Source organism: Camponotus vicinus, unplaced genomic scaffold (genome assembly GCF_025532165.1).
Source record: "Camponotus vicinus isolate PSW18456_S1 unplaced genomic scaffold, iyCamVici1.0 SCAF_3, whole genome shotgun sequence".
Classification (NCBI taxonomy): Eukaryota; Metazoa; Arthropoda; class Insecta; order Hymenoptera; family Formicidae; genus Camponotus; species Camponotus vicinus.
In genome coordinates, this window is record NW_028141967.1 from 14,298,429 (window position 1) to 14,311,468 (window position 13,040).

The window sequence follows — 13,040 nt, forward strand, 5'->3', positions numbered from 1 at the left end:
ATTTGAATTTTTTAAATTATTTAGTATATAAACAATTACATGAAATAAATAAATAAAGTTTATATATTTTTGACATCTTATGTTAAGTGCTTTAATATTTATTAAATTCATAAACTCATTAAATTCTTTAATTTTATATCAAGTAAGTATATATAGATTAAATATTTTTAAATTTTATTTAATTATTAATTTTTAATTATCTTGTAATTATTGTTTTCATTATTAATTATTTAATAATTATTTAATTATTTAAGTATTATGGTACGAATATCAATAAGAGTTACTGTATCTTATTGTATTAATTCACATGGTTTACTTTTATTTTTGCATGATTTTTTATTTCTATGTGATTCTTCTTCTTATTATTATTATTTCTATGTGATTCTTATTATTATTTTAAATTTTATATGAAAATAAGCATGATTTTTTTATTACAAAATCTCCATGTCATCAATATTATTATAAGACATTTACAATTCAACTGTAAGATCTATACAATCGATGAGTATATACATTTTGGACTGAAAATGAACCAATCAAAAATCACATCGACATTGTCCAGATTCTCTCGATAGGAAGTCTCTAGTACTTAAAACCTCTTAAACATAAGAACTAACTAGTCAACATAAGGGGCCTTTTTAGCTGCTCTGCTGCACTAGTGCAATTAGGGCTGTGTTCCAAAATTCACTGCCGGTACTGAAAATCTATAGTGTACGTCACGTAAATTATAGATTTTTAGTACTGGCAGTGAATTTTGGAACGCAGCCTAGTTAGAGTGAAAGAAATTATGTTTGTCTCTTTCTAACTTATTGCACTAGTGCAGCAGTGCAGCTAAAAAGGACATACCCAAGAACTAACTAGTGAATACTGTCCCCTCTCTCTAGAAACTCTATTGATTCACTGTGCATGCGCGAAAAATCCAGTTTGAAGTTCGAACAATCCTGTGTTGGACTATCGGACACAGTGTGTTCTGTGCTTGCTGCAAACGACAGACGCGTAGTAACGGTCGTAGTGGATGCTACAGTAAAATTCTTACTCTCTACTTCTTAATCTCGCTTACACACCGCGTGCTTACATAAACGTGAACTAGTTACATAAAACTAATTAATGTATTCATTAGAACGTTGGAATTATTTTATTTGTTTGTATTTTTCGTGTTAGCTATGATAACACGTGTTTTCAATGTGATGTCCTGGAAAACGGAAGCATCAGCATGAAAGGTATCGTTAGTTCTAAACAATTAACTTTGGAAGATCTTTCTCGAAGGTATTTCTTCATTTATAATTTTTACTTTAATTTTTTTTAATCCGAATATGCACTACAAATATAGTCAAAAAAAAAGAAAAAAAAATATATATATATATATATATATAAATTACATGTACATATATTACATTTTTTTTATGTTAAGGATTTATTTTAAGATTAAAATTATATTTAACGTTTCTATTGTTCTACTGCACGTCATTTTGAATATATTAATGATATCAGAAGTGAGAAATTCTGTGAATTTTTTTTATATCTCTACATAATAAATTAGTTTATTGCTCAAGTATGATAACATAAATTAATATAAATTAATGGAGCACACAAAAAATTTCTTTTCTATTATCTAATCCTAGTGTAAATATAGTTAGCATATTTATAATTGTTAGCACGTGTCTTACATTTACACTGAATATGCATTTTATCAAAATTATTCATTAAGATCAGTATTGTCTATAAATTCGACGATAAAAAGTATATTATATTAACTTTTTTTTACACATTTAGAAGAAGAAAGAGAGAACGAGAATAGAGCTTTGAAATAGTACTTCGAAATAACGGATATTTCATATACATGTTAAATCACTTCTGAGTAACATCTCTTTATATATATATATATACCAATTTGAATAAATAAATAGAACTTTTCTTATAAGAAAAGAAAATATTTTTATTTTATAAATAAACAGAGATTTATGTTTGTGAATAATTCTTAGATAAGAAAAGAAAATCTGCGATAAAACGATAAGACGATAATCATTAATTATGCATTCTTTATAGCTATTTCATGCATAATGTCGATTTCTTCCGAATTTCTTTCGAATCCATTAATCTATTCACGAATTAATATTATTTAACGTATTTTTGAACATTTTTTAATTCTTTATATTTTGTTTTTGAAGAAAATATGTAAGCTTTTAAAAATGCATAATATAAAAAACAAAACAAATTTTTGTTATTTGTTTTCGTTTATTAAATTACTTAATGCATTTTTAAATAATAGTTAATCTCTATTTAAATACTTAGCAAAATATCACACATGAACATTTTTTGTTATGAATTTATTTAGCTTTTTTAAGTTTTTAATTCTTTAGAATTAATTATAGATTTATTATTCGATTGTAATGTAAAGAACCCCGCACACATTTTATATGAAAAAATAGCATCAGGCGAATTGGCTGAAATTGAAATATGTTGTAATTTAGATGGTGCTGATCAAAAGTTTCTTCAGGCAAAAAATCAAACCGAACCACCACTTAAATTACAACATATTTCAATTTCAGCCAATTTGACCGAAGCCACTTTTTTCATATAAAATGTGCGGAGTCCTTTCTTAATTGATTATTGACACATTTCAATTGAACAAAACATAAATTTTCTCTATGTACAATTAGTTGAAATATTTGTGTTCGAGTTATTTTTTTTTATTTCCATTAAAGTATGTAATTAGAATTTCGAAAAAGGGTTTTCCGTTTATTTTAATTAAGAAAACTTGTCTATGCTATGCAATTTTTGTTTTAAGATTTTTAAAATCTCTGAGTTTACACACATAACATTATTTAAATTAATTATTTGGAATTAGTTGTACTTATAGATCATTTCTATGTCTCAGATATTATTTTATATCTGTAATATGTATATATATAATTTTATAAAAATAGAAATTAAAATAGAATGAAACAAAGAACAAAACCAAATAAACAGAGTAAATTTCTGATTATTACGAAAATATCATTATACACTCGTTTGTTCGAAGCATCATTATCTTTTTGTGTCCGTTTTCATTTTATCATTTATTTTTTAACTACTTGCAATTTTCTTCGATTCTCAAAAGAGTTGCCGCTTTTTCTCGCCTTTATGTGTTAGACCTTTTAAAAAAAATTTTTTTCTTAGATTACCTATCGGAAGGTTATTTACAAAAATCAATTCAGAGCCATCTGCCATACGCATACGGATCAATGATTTTTCGAGGCATCTATAACCTTCAACTCGTTTTCTCTTTTATTGCTTTATTACTACTGCTGTTTTTGTCCTTCCGTACAATATATTTTACAAAGAAGGAAGTCTAAATATAAAAAGAACATTTCTGATGTTAGAATTTTTTTGATCTTATATATTTATTATACGTATTTTATATGGCATGAAAAATTATTACATATAAATGTTGCATAATTTCAAAAGGCTTATCTTTAATTAAATTATCATCCTTGATTTAATTTGTATTTTTAATATATATATATATATATATATATATATATATATATATATATATATATATATATATATATACAGGGTCTGTCCGGAAAGTAATGCGTCGCATTTTTTTGTGACGTGACTATACGTCGCAGTGCGGTCGGACCGGATGGGGAGAATGGGGGGAACCCTTAGATTTCCAGCGGTAGGTCGGTCAATTGTCTCCGTGCGCTTGGAGGGTTAGGACGGCTTTTTTCGTGAACGTCTACGTAGTAGTCGCGTCGAACTTATGATGGAGAAAACTTTAGAGCAATGCTATGCGATAAAGTTTTGCGTGAAGCTGAAAAAGACGCCGCTCGAAACTTTTGAAATGCTTAAGGAAGCCTTCGGGGACGATTGCCTTTCCAGATCGCAGTCCAACAGATGGCACAAGATGTTTAGAGAAGGTCGGGAGGAGGTCGCCGACGAGGCCCGCGCAGGACGCCCGTCAACATCGCGAACGGACGACCATGTGACTCGTGTGCGCCAGTTACTGAATTCAGACCGTCGAATGAGTGTTCGCTTGATGTCGGAATTATTGGACTTGCCGAAAACGGTTGTCATCCTGCGCGGGCCTCGTCGGCGACCTCCTCCCGACCTTCTCTAAACATCTTGTGCCATCTGTTGGACTGCGATCTGGAAAGGCAATCGTCCCCGAAGGCTTCCTTAAGCATTTCAAAAGTTTCGAGCGGCGTCTTTTTCAGCTTCACGCAAAACTTTATCGCATAGCGTTGCTCTAAAGTTTTCTCCATCATAAGTTCGACGCGACTACTACGTAGACGTTCACGAAAAAAGCCGTCCTAACCACAGACTTCTAATATAACTAGACTGCTAACTCCCCATATTTTGCTTATATGAAATGTCCTCACATTTTATGTACTAACGTGACTTATTCTGCACATGCGCAGATACCATCGATATAGATATATATCATATACTTAACCTAGCTTGCGTATGTATATACATATAAACATGCGTTATCGCAGAGCGCATGCGCAGAATAGAATACCTTTATATACCTATCTGTGATTTGTACATAAAATCGAAGCCGTCTTATATATAAGGAGTTAGCAGTCTAGTATATATATATAGAAGTCTGTGGTCCTAACCCTTCAAGCGCACGGAGACAATTGACCAACCGCTGGAAAGCTAAGGGTTCCCCCCACTCTCCCCAACCGGTCCGACCGCACTGCGACGTATAGTCACGTCACAAAAAAATGCGACGCATTACTTTCCGGACAGACCCTGTATATATATATATGTTACATATAAATAGATTTCTTTTAAAAAACAATTTTTTTTTAATTTTTTAATTTTATCGTGTTGACTATTAAAGGATGACACATATCCGATACCTGCCTTTTGTTCTTAGTGCTTTTGTTTACGCAGGTATCGCGTGTTCGATTTCTCTGTCTTTGTTGACCCTGTTCGATTCGAAGTGTACAAATAGAGTATTTGTCGTATGTGCGACTTTCTTGTCTAAAATGGCATCTGCCGATATCCCACGTTATCGCTACCCAGATAACACTAAACATTTCTATGAACGTGCTATGAATATTCTTTAAGAATGTTTCGAATATTCTATAAGACATTCTTATATATTTATAGTATGTTTACAGTATATTCGAATGGCACTATTTTAAATGTTTTTTGAATGTGACTAGAATAATCTATCGAATATTCTATGTAACATTTTATGTATATTTATAGAATATTCCATATATGTTCTAATAGAATGTTCTATAAATGTGCGTAATATATTACACAGAATATTCTATACTCATTCTATGGCCCATATTCTGAGTCCTCTTTTATTGATAAAAGTGCTTCTAAAAGTGGCTTGTAGCCAATGAAAAGACTTATAAGCCACTTTTAGAAGCACTTTTATCGATAAAAGAGGATTCAGAATATGGACTTATGTATTTACATTAGAATAAAATAAATAGTCTCTCCATAAACATAAATTATTATTTTCAAAAACAACTAAATTTCACCTTTTTACGAAAAAAACAAAAAATTAAATAGAAAATAATATAAGTTGAGAATGTTAAAGTATTAATTTTTTCTATTAACTGATATCTGTTTTTTAATTTTAACACTTCCATATTATCAATTTCTTTTGTATTTTAAGTAATTTTTGTTCTTATAAAAAAGATGAATTTAACTGCTTTTGAAAATGAACAATTTCATGTTTTTTAGAACTGATTATTTGATTATATATGTTACAGAAGTTTACATTATGTAATTAATAAATACATAAAGTAATTTTGAGTTCATTTTTTTATTTTAAAAAATAATTTTTAAAACTTTTTACACATATTTTTATAAAAATACATATAAACATGTATTTATTAATATTTTATAATATTTATATAAATATCATATAAATATAAAATATATTATATTTATAATGGAAATAATACTTTTGAATTTAATTCTAGAATTCATAAAATCAAAATTTTTTAACATAACAGAATTACCAAAGATTATGTCTAAGTGTCTAATATTTAAGTGTACATATGAATCTGAAAAAAACACAATTTATAAAAATAATTATACATTCCAACAAAAGTGAAAACTAGAAAAAAATGATTATTGTTCATTTCTAAAAACTTGAAGTGTTTTAGAAATGCACAATAATCATTTTAAAAAATGTCAAATGTCATTTTTTATCTTTGGTACTTAAAATTGCACTTAAGTTGCACTTAAAATAAAATTATCTTTTACTTGCGAATATGCATTCAAAATAAAACTTCAAAATAAAATTGCACATAAGTTGCACTTAAAATAAAATTATCTTTTACTTGAGAATATGCATTCAAAATAAAATTTTCTTGTACTTGTAAATCTTACGAATTTTTTTTTTGTTGACTACTTCTGTCGTTCGATAGATTTTAAAAGCCAATATTTTATTACAGCCTCTATCATCGCTTCGGAACAGCCATGCGTTTTTTGTACAGCAATTAATATTGCTGAGCAAATTCGAAGATTAGAAAAGTTACGTTTTTCTTTAAAACCTATCCAACTATAAGTCTTAGACAAATCATTAGATATTATTCTTGTTAAAACGCGTTTCACCATCTGTTTGTAGGATGTTCCTCCAATTTTTATAATTTCCGTTACCTAAAATACAAATTTCTAAATTTCTAAATTTATATAAATACAATAAAAATGCATCAGTAAATAAATTTACTTACAAATTTTTTGAAATTATTGTCTTCGATTAGAAATTCTTCTATAGCTTTTAATTCTTTTATTTCTTTTAAAGGAAAATTATAATTTTTAAATATAGACTCTTCATTTGATATAATTGGTTCATCTTTTTCACAATTTGCTTTCATCAATAAAACGCTCAGATCTTCTGAAATTTGTTGTTGTCTTACAATTAGATTAATTATTTGCAATTGTCGTAATACTTGTCTTTTGAAATTATGATCTGAAACAAAGTATTTTTATAAACATACATTTTTTACAATTAGTAATGTCCATTTTTAGATATAACAAACATTAATGTAAACTATTATTATAATGTACATTAAAGAAAGAATACACAACATCTAACAAATATTTTTTAGTAAAAATAAAAATAGAATGTAATATATAATATTACCATATAGATTAGCAGATGGTTTTACAGTTTCAAATGAAGATTTATTGTAAGCAGATGTAGAGGGTAACTCACGATGTAGAGCATTGGTTATCAAAATTGTTTAAACTATTGTTGTTATTTTCTATAAAAATATCAAAAAAATTTTCATTAGAAATATAGCTTTCATTATCACTTATCTCGTCAAAGCTGTTAATGTTCATTACTACAATTGATTCTGCAAATTTCTGTAGAAGTAACAATAGTATCAGTACGTGTATTAAAATTATCATTTATAAGTTCATAACACGTGTCTGTATTTTTCTTAACTTTTCTAAAAAAAGTACGACTTTTTTTGCATTTAAGCATTATTTAATTTTAAAAACAATACTATTATAATATAATATAAGGCTAGTACCAAAATCTAAAATTGAAACAAAATTCAAGCAATTTAAATTTAAAGTGAAACAAATTTTTTTTTTAAATGTATAAGAATAATTATAGAATTTTCTCTGGCAATGACATGTGAAAAAAAAGAAGAAATAAACTAATAAAGTAGTTTTTGATTTGTACTTACTTTTATGCTTCGTGTCCTAATGACCCAGTGTGTAATCACCCAAAAATGACGCAACGTAATATTATTAGAATATAGATGCTTGAACACTGTAATATAAAGAGAATTTTACATGAAGAATAAGAAAATAAATAGATACAATATACCCAACATCAAGTAATAGTTATATAACTGTTACTCGGTGTTTGCTGGGTATGTATTTTGTGTGATTTTCTTCAAGCATAACCTTAAATGTGATGCATAACCTTAAACCTGAAATAAATTTATCCTGAACTGTTAAAAGAATGTAAAAAATATTACTAAAAATATATAAAAAAATATTCTTAAGTTTTATTTAATATTTGATAAAATGAAATTAATAAAAGAAAAAAGATGATTACCTCTAATTAAAACGATATTTCATGTAAGGCACATGGCAAACATGGCCAAACACTTAACGACACATGACGACAAAAGACAAACCCGCTCATGAATAATGGCCGTTTAAAGGCTTGTTCATAGTGCGTATGGTCTTAAGGGTTCTTTTACACTTAATTTAATTCGAATTTCTTGTATACTGCACATGCGCAATAAAATGGGCAATGAATAAATTCAACGAATATTCTAAGAATATTCTTCTCTATTAGAAATATATGATTTACGATTTTAACATTCTACGTATATTCATATAATATTCAATTCGAATATTCCAAAATTAAGAACATTCGTACTTTATAAGAATATTCATAGAATATTGTGTGCTATCTGGGTATTCGTTATGTTACACGTAATAAATTAATGCATGTTCCCGGTATTGAATGTATATCAATAATACACGTATTACATTCTAGTAATTGCAAGAACAAGTTACAGATATTAAATTGATTTTATAAGTCGGACAAATAAATGTCCGGTGAATAAATGAAAATGATCAGTTCATTATATACTTAAGATGTAAAGTTCAATATATACAGGGTGTTCGGAAATTCAATTGACAAATTTTCAGAGATTGTCGGGGGCACCATAAGAATCATTTTTTGCAAATGAACCTGGGGTCGGAAACGTGTCATTACATCGCTACGGCATACGGAGTGTTCGAAAGAGTCGGGACCTCGAAATATCACAAAAAATAGAAGTTTTACAAAAAATTGTTTCAAACAAAAGTTGTAGGGTGTAAAAAGGTCTATTTACTGCCGCCATGTGTTTGACCTTGGATGGCGTCGCCAAGGTCATGACAAGGCCACCTTGAATTTTTGAAATGAAACCCTCCACTTTTTATTGCATATTCAAAGTGGCCTTGTCAAACACATGGCGCCAGTAAATAGACCTTTTTACACCCTACAACTTTTGTTTGAAACAATTTTTTGTAAAACTTCTATTTTTTGTGATATTTCGAGGTCCCGACTCTTTCGAACACTCCGTATGCCGTAGCGATGTAATGACACGTTTCCGACCCCAGATTCATTTGCAAAAAATGATTCTTATGGTGCCCCCGACAATCTCTGAAAATTTGTCGATTGAATTTCCGAATACCCTGTATATATATATATATATATATAAAATTTTTAATTTTATGTGAAATAGATAGATGAGTTATATTATTATTTAATTATGTTGGGCTTAATATTCTATATATTTATATATCATAAAGGATGCATAATGCGATCTAATCATATATAATTAAAAATAATTTTACCTATATATATATATATATATATATATATATATATATATATATATATATATATATATATATGATTAGATCGGGTCAAAATCCATACAAAATTATATTATATATAATTGGACATAAACTTTTTTCCCGGTAGTTATAATATTCACAATTTATTTAACATTTTTATTATATTATTTTTTTTTTAACAAGAGTAAAAAATACGCGATTTTTGTTTAAAAAAGAAAAAGATGTACAAGAAGTAAGAATATTATTATTTCGCATCTACATAACCGTATGATAGCGAATAAAGATTGATAAACGTACGTTTTACTAATCCGATGCATATATTTTTGTTTCGCTTCGCGTTACAATTTCATGAAACACTGTACGCCGAATCGCGTAAAAAGATAGATTTATCGAAATTTCGTTATTTTCTTTTTTGTTTTCTTGCACTTCTTTCTCTCTTGCTAATAATAATATCCTTATACTATTAAAATTAATGCAGGGCGAGTTCTCGTAATTGAGAGAATACCCTTAATTTTACAAATTTCGTGTGTATTATCCTCCGGTGTATGTACAGTATGTAGGCATAAAATTTTGGATCCCTTCGACACGAATGCCTCGATATGTTATAAATATATAATCAATATTAAATTATTTAAAAGTTATGTATATTTATTTATTTAATGTTTAATTTTTAATTCAGTAATAAATTTTTTCTTCAATGCATATTATTTCATTGATAGGTAAAATATGTTAAAATCTGCAAAATCTGTTATTTATTGTTAGGTAAAATATATTAAATGTGTTAAAATATATTAAAATCTTATAATACAAATATTCGAAAGAATACGAAAACTTAATTTTTAACGAAAATTTAATTTTTATTATCAGAATATGAAATATTTTTTTATTTTTTTAAATATTTATTTTTATATTTTAATTCTTACAAATCACTAATTACATTCAGATTACAAATCGATAATAAATTTGAATTGTCGCATCTGAATATAATATTAGCTAAATTAGCTTGAATGTTAATATTTATAATATCTATCAAATATGAATGCTCTAAGTATGTACCTAATTTTAATCTATATAATATATATGTGAAGTATATGAATTTTATATAAATTTTTATATGTACATGAAATTATATATAGAATACATATAGAAGGAAAACATATAGAAGAGTGATTTAAAGAAGTAAAAAAATTATTCATATATTTACAAAAACTTACCGGGTTTTCTCTTAATACGTTAGTCTAATGGAAGGTTCGTCGATTTGATGACGCAAATGTATTATTAAAATAAAAGAATTATTTTCTTCATTTATAAAAAAATTATTTTGATTTATAAAAGAATTATTTTTAATTATTACAAATGGAGTATATGCGTTTATGGTTAAGAGTAGAATTAAAATATATTTTCAATCAATTATCAAGCTAATTTGCTCTCTCTTTATTAAGTTTATGATGATAGATGATATGTTCTCGATTTGTGCATTTAATTGTCTTGAATGACAAAAATTTGCATTGCATAAATTGCATATACAAACGATGTAAGTGTAAAATTTCGAATTCTGGGACACGAATACCTGGATATAGCTACCGCGATCGTAGTTTTTGAGTTCTTCCGTCCTGTCGCCCAGAAAATTTCTCGTACGAGATTCGTACTCGTTTGGATTGCTGTAGATTATACAAATACACGAATCTGTATCATAATATAATACGCGTAAAGCTAAGCGTTCTAAATATTTATACAATTTAAACGAGCCTATGTAGTTGTGTATGCTATCACGACATTGATTATCAGTGAGCAAACGACAACCGTCGTAGTTGCTACGAAACATGTATCTCATCATTCACGGTTAACATATCGATAACCTCATACTCGGCGCTCATTAATAATGTAACGAAACGCTGAAGCATTTTCACGATTTCAGTATTCGGTAAATTGGCCAAATTTTCCTCAAAAAGAATTTAAGCACAGGTTTGGTAAATCGGGATTCCGCATGATGTTACGCTTATCGAAAACGATATTTTCGGTTTTTTCATATTTTCTCAAGTAATCGTTCATTTGCGTCATCATCATTTTCTCCGCATTTGCTTGGCTATCCACTGACTTCTTGTTTAAGTTATAAAAAGGTATTGATATATTCAGCGAATAATCCACTTTGCCGTATCATGTGATCAAATTGGCTAATCTTAAGTTGTCAAATTTCATTTACAGCCGTAACGAGATAACCATTTCGACGGCCTTGCATAATTCAAGACTTGATTATAAATATCATCAATTATATTTGTTACTATACTAATTGTTTAATATTCTTTGTGGTAATTATTTCATATATAAAAAAAATCCAAATTTATATAAATACACATATACAGGGCGATCCTGAAAAACGTTATGTCTTTAAAATGACGTATTCCTGACACCATTCTAAGACAATTTTTCCTTTACCAAAATTTGATTTGAAGCGTAGTTTCTGAATTATGAGCAAAAATAGTTAGTAAATCACGCGTCGGGTACAGAAGGCAGGCAGGAGCGGCGCGGCGTGCCGCGAGCGCGGGCGCAGCTGACCGTCCGACGGGTGATTATCACCGCATGAGTCGCTAACTATTTTATCTTATAACATAAAATTATGCTTTAAATAAAATTTTGGTAAAGAAGAAAATGTCTTAGAATTACGTCAGAAATACGTGTTCCTTAAAATAACGTTATTTTAATAATGAAAAGTTGTTCCGGATCGCCGGCCGTCCGACGTTGCAATCAGCTGATTGCTACACGCGATGTGTGTATGGCGGAGTGTGAGCGTAAGAGAGAGAGAGAAAGAGAGAGAGAGGGAGGGTAGGAGGGACAGACATTCATACACACGCACGCACTTTTTTTCTCGCTCTCTTTCTCTCTTTTACGCAACACTCATACACTCTCTCATTCAGTCTCTCACTCACACTCTCTCGGTCACTCACTCACTCACTCACCTGCTTACTCACTTGCTCACTCACCTTGTAGCAGCGTAGCGAATCTTCATGCTATGTATTGTTGTTATCTGCTGCACGGTTATGATTGCTAGAGATGCGCGACACATCGAAATTTTTTCGATTATTAGTCTCACACTCGATTGACACAATACAGATTACACGATAACGAGTTTACTGTTTATTCACTCACTATTGATTTATCGATACCAAAAATTACTTTCAAAGAAACGCGAATGCAAACAGCACATGACTCGACGCGAAGCGACGGACCGCGTAGACTGCGCGACCACAAGAGTTATGTTGCCAGAAACGCGACACGCGACATCTAACAAACGACTTGCGCGTGGCGCGTGATTGACGCGAGATAAGACGAACGATCGGCTAAAACCTTCGCATTGCGAATGCGGTAGAAAACATGAAACGTATAATGACATACTTAAAAAATTAATTATTTATTATAAATAATAACTATTTCTAATTATAATAAATAATTATTATTTTAAAAAGCATGTGTTGTACGTTATTACGTTTTCGAAATTATTGCATTCACGATGCGAAGATTTAAGTCAATCGCAAGAATAATGTAATTAAAATTACATTTGGAAAAATTTATTTTTATTCTGCTCACAATGAAATGTTCCAACGTGAAAATGTATTGGTCGCTCTGAAAAGAGCGGATTGACTAAAAAAAATTTTAAAGCAGATGCTCAAAATGCCTGCCATCCATCCTAATGCAAGCTCTCATGC

The 13,040-nt window shown here is 28.9% G+C and overlaps 1 long non-coding RNA gene and 1 pseudogene across 2 annotated transcripts; both read right to left on the reverse strand.

The window, feature by feature from the left end:
• Nucleotides 1-4,058: 4,058 nt before the first annotated feature.
• On the reverse strand, nucleotides 4,059-7,205 carry LOC145969094 (uncharacterized; annotated as a pseudogene). Its single transcript, XR_014437943.1, has 4 exons — nucleotides 7,109-7,205; nucleotides 6,696-6,934; nucleotides 6,352-6,621; nucleotides 4,059-4,298 (listed from the first exon to the last, which is right to left on the reverse strand). The product of XR_014437943.1 is annotated as an uncharacterized LOC145969094 (transcript).
• Nucleotides 7,206-7,449: 244 nt separating this feature from the next.
• LOC145968300 (uncharacterized) lies at nucleotides 7,450-8,137 on the reverse strand. The gene is made up of 3 exons (XR_014437706.1): nucleotides 8,039-8,137; nucleotides 7,662-7,747; nucleotides 7,450-7,508 (listed from the first exon to the last, which is right to left on the reverse strand). It is a non-coding gene; the product is annotated as an uncharacterized LOC145968300 (long non-coding RNA).
• Nucleotides 8,138-13,040: the final 4,903 nt, after the last annotated feature.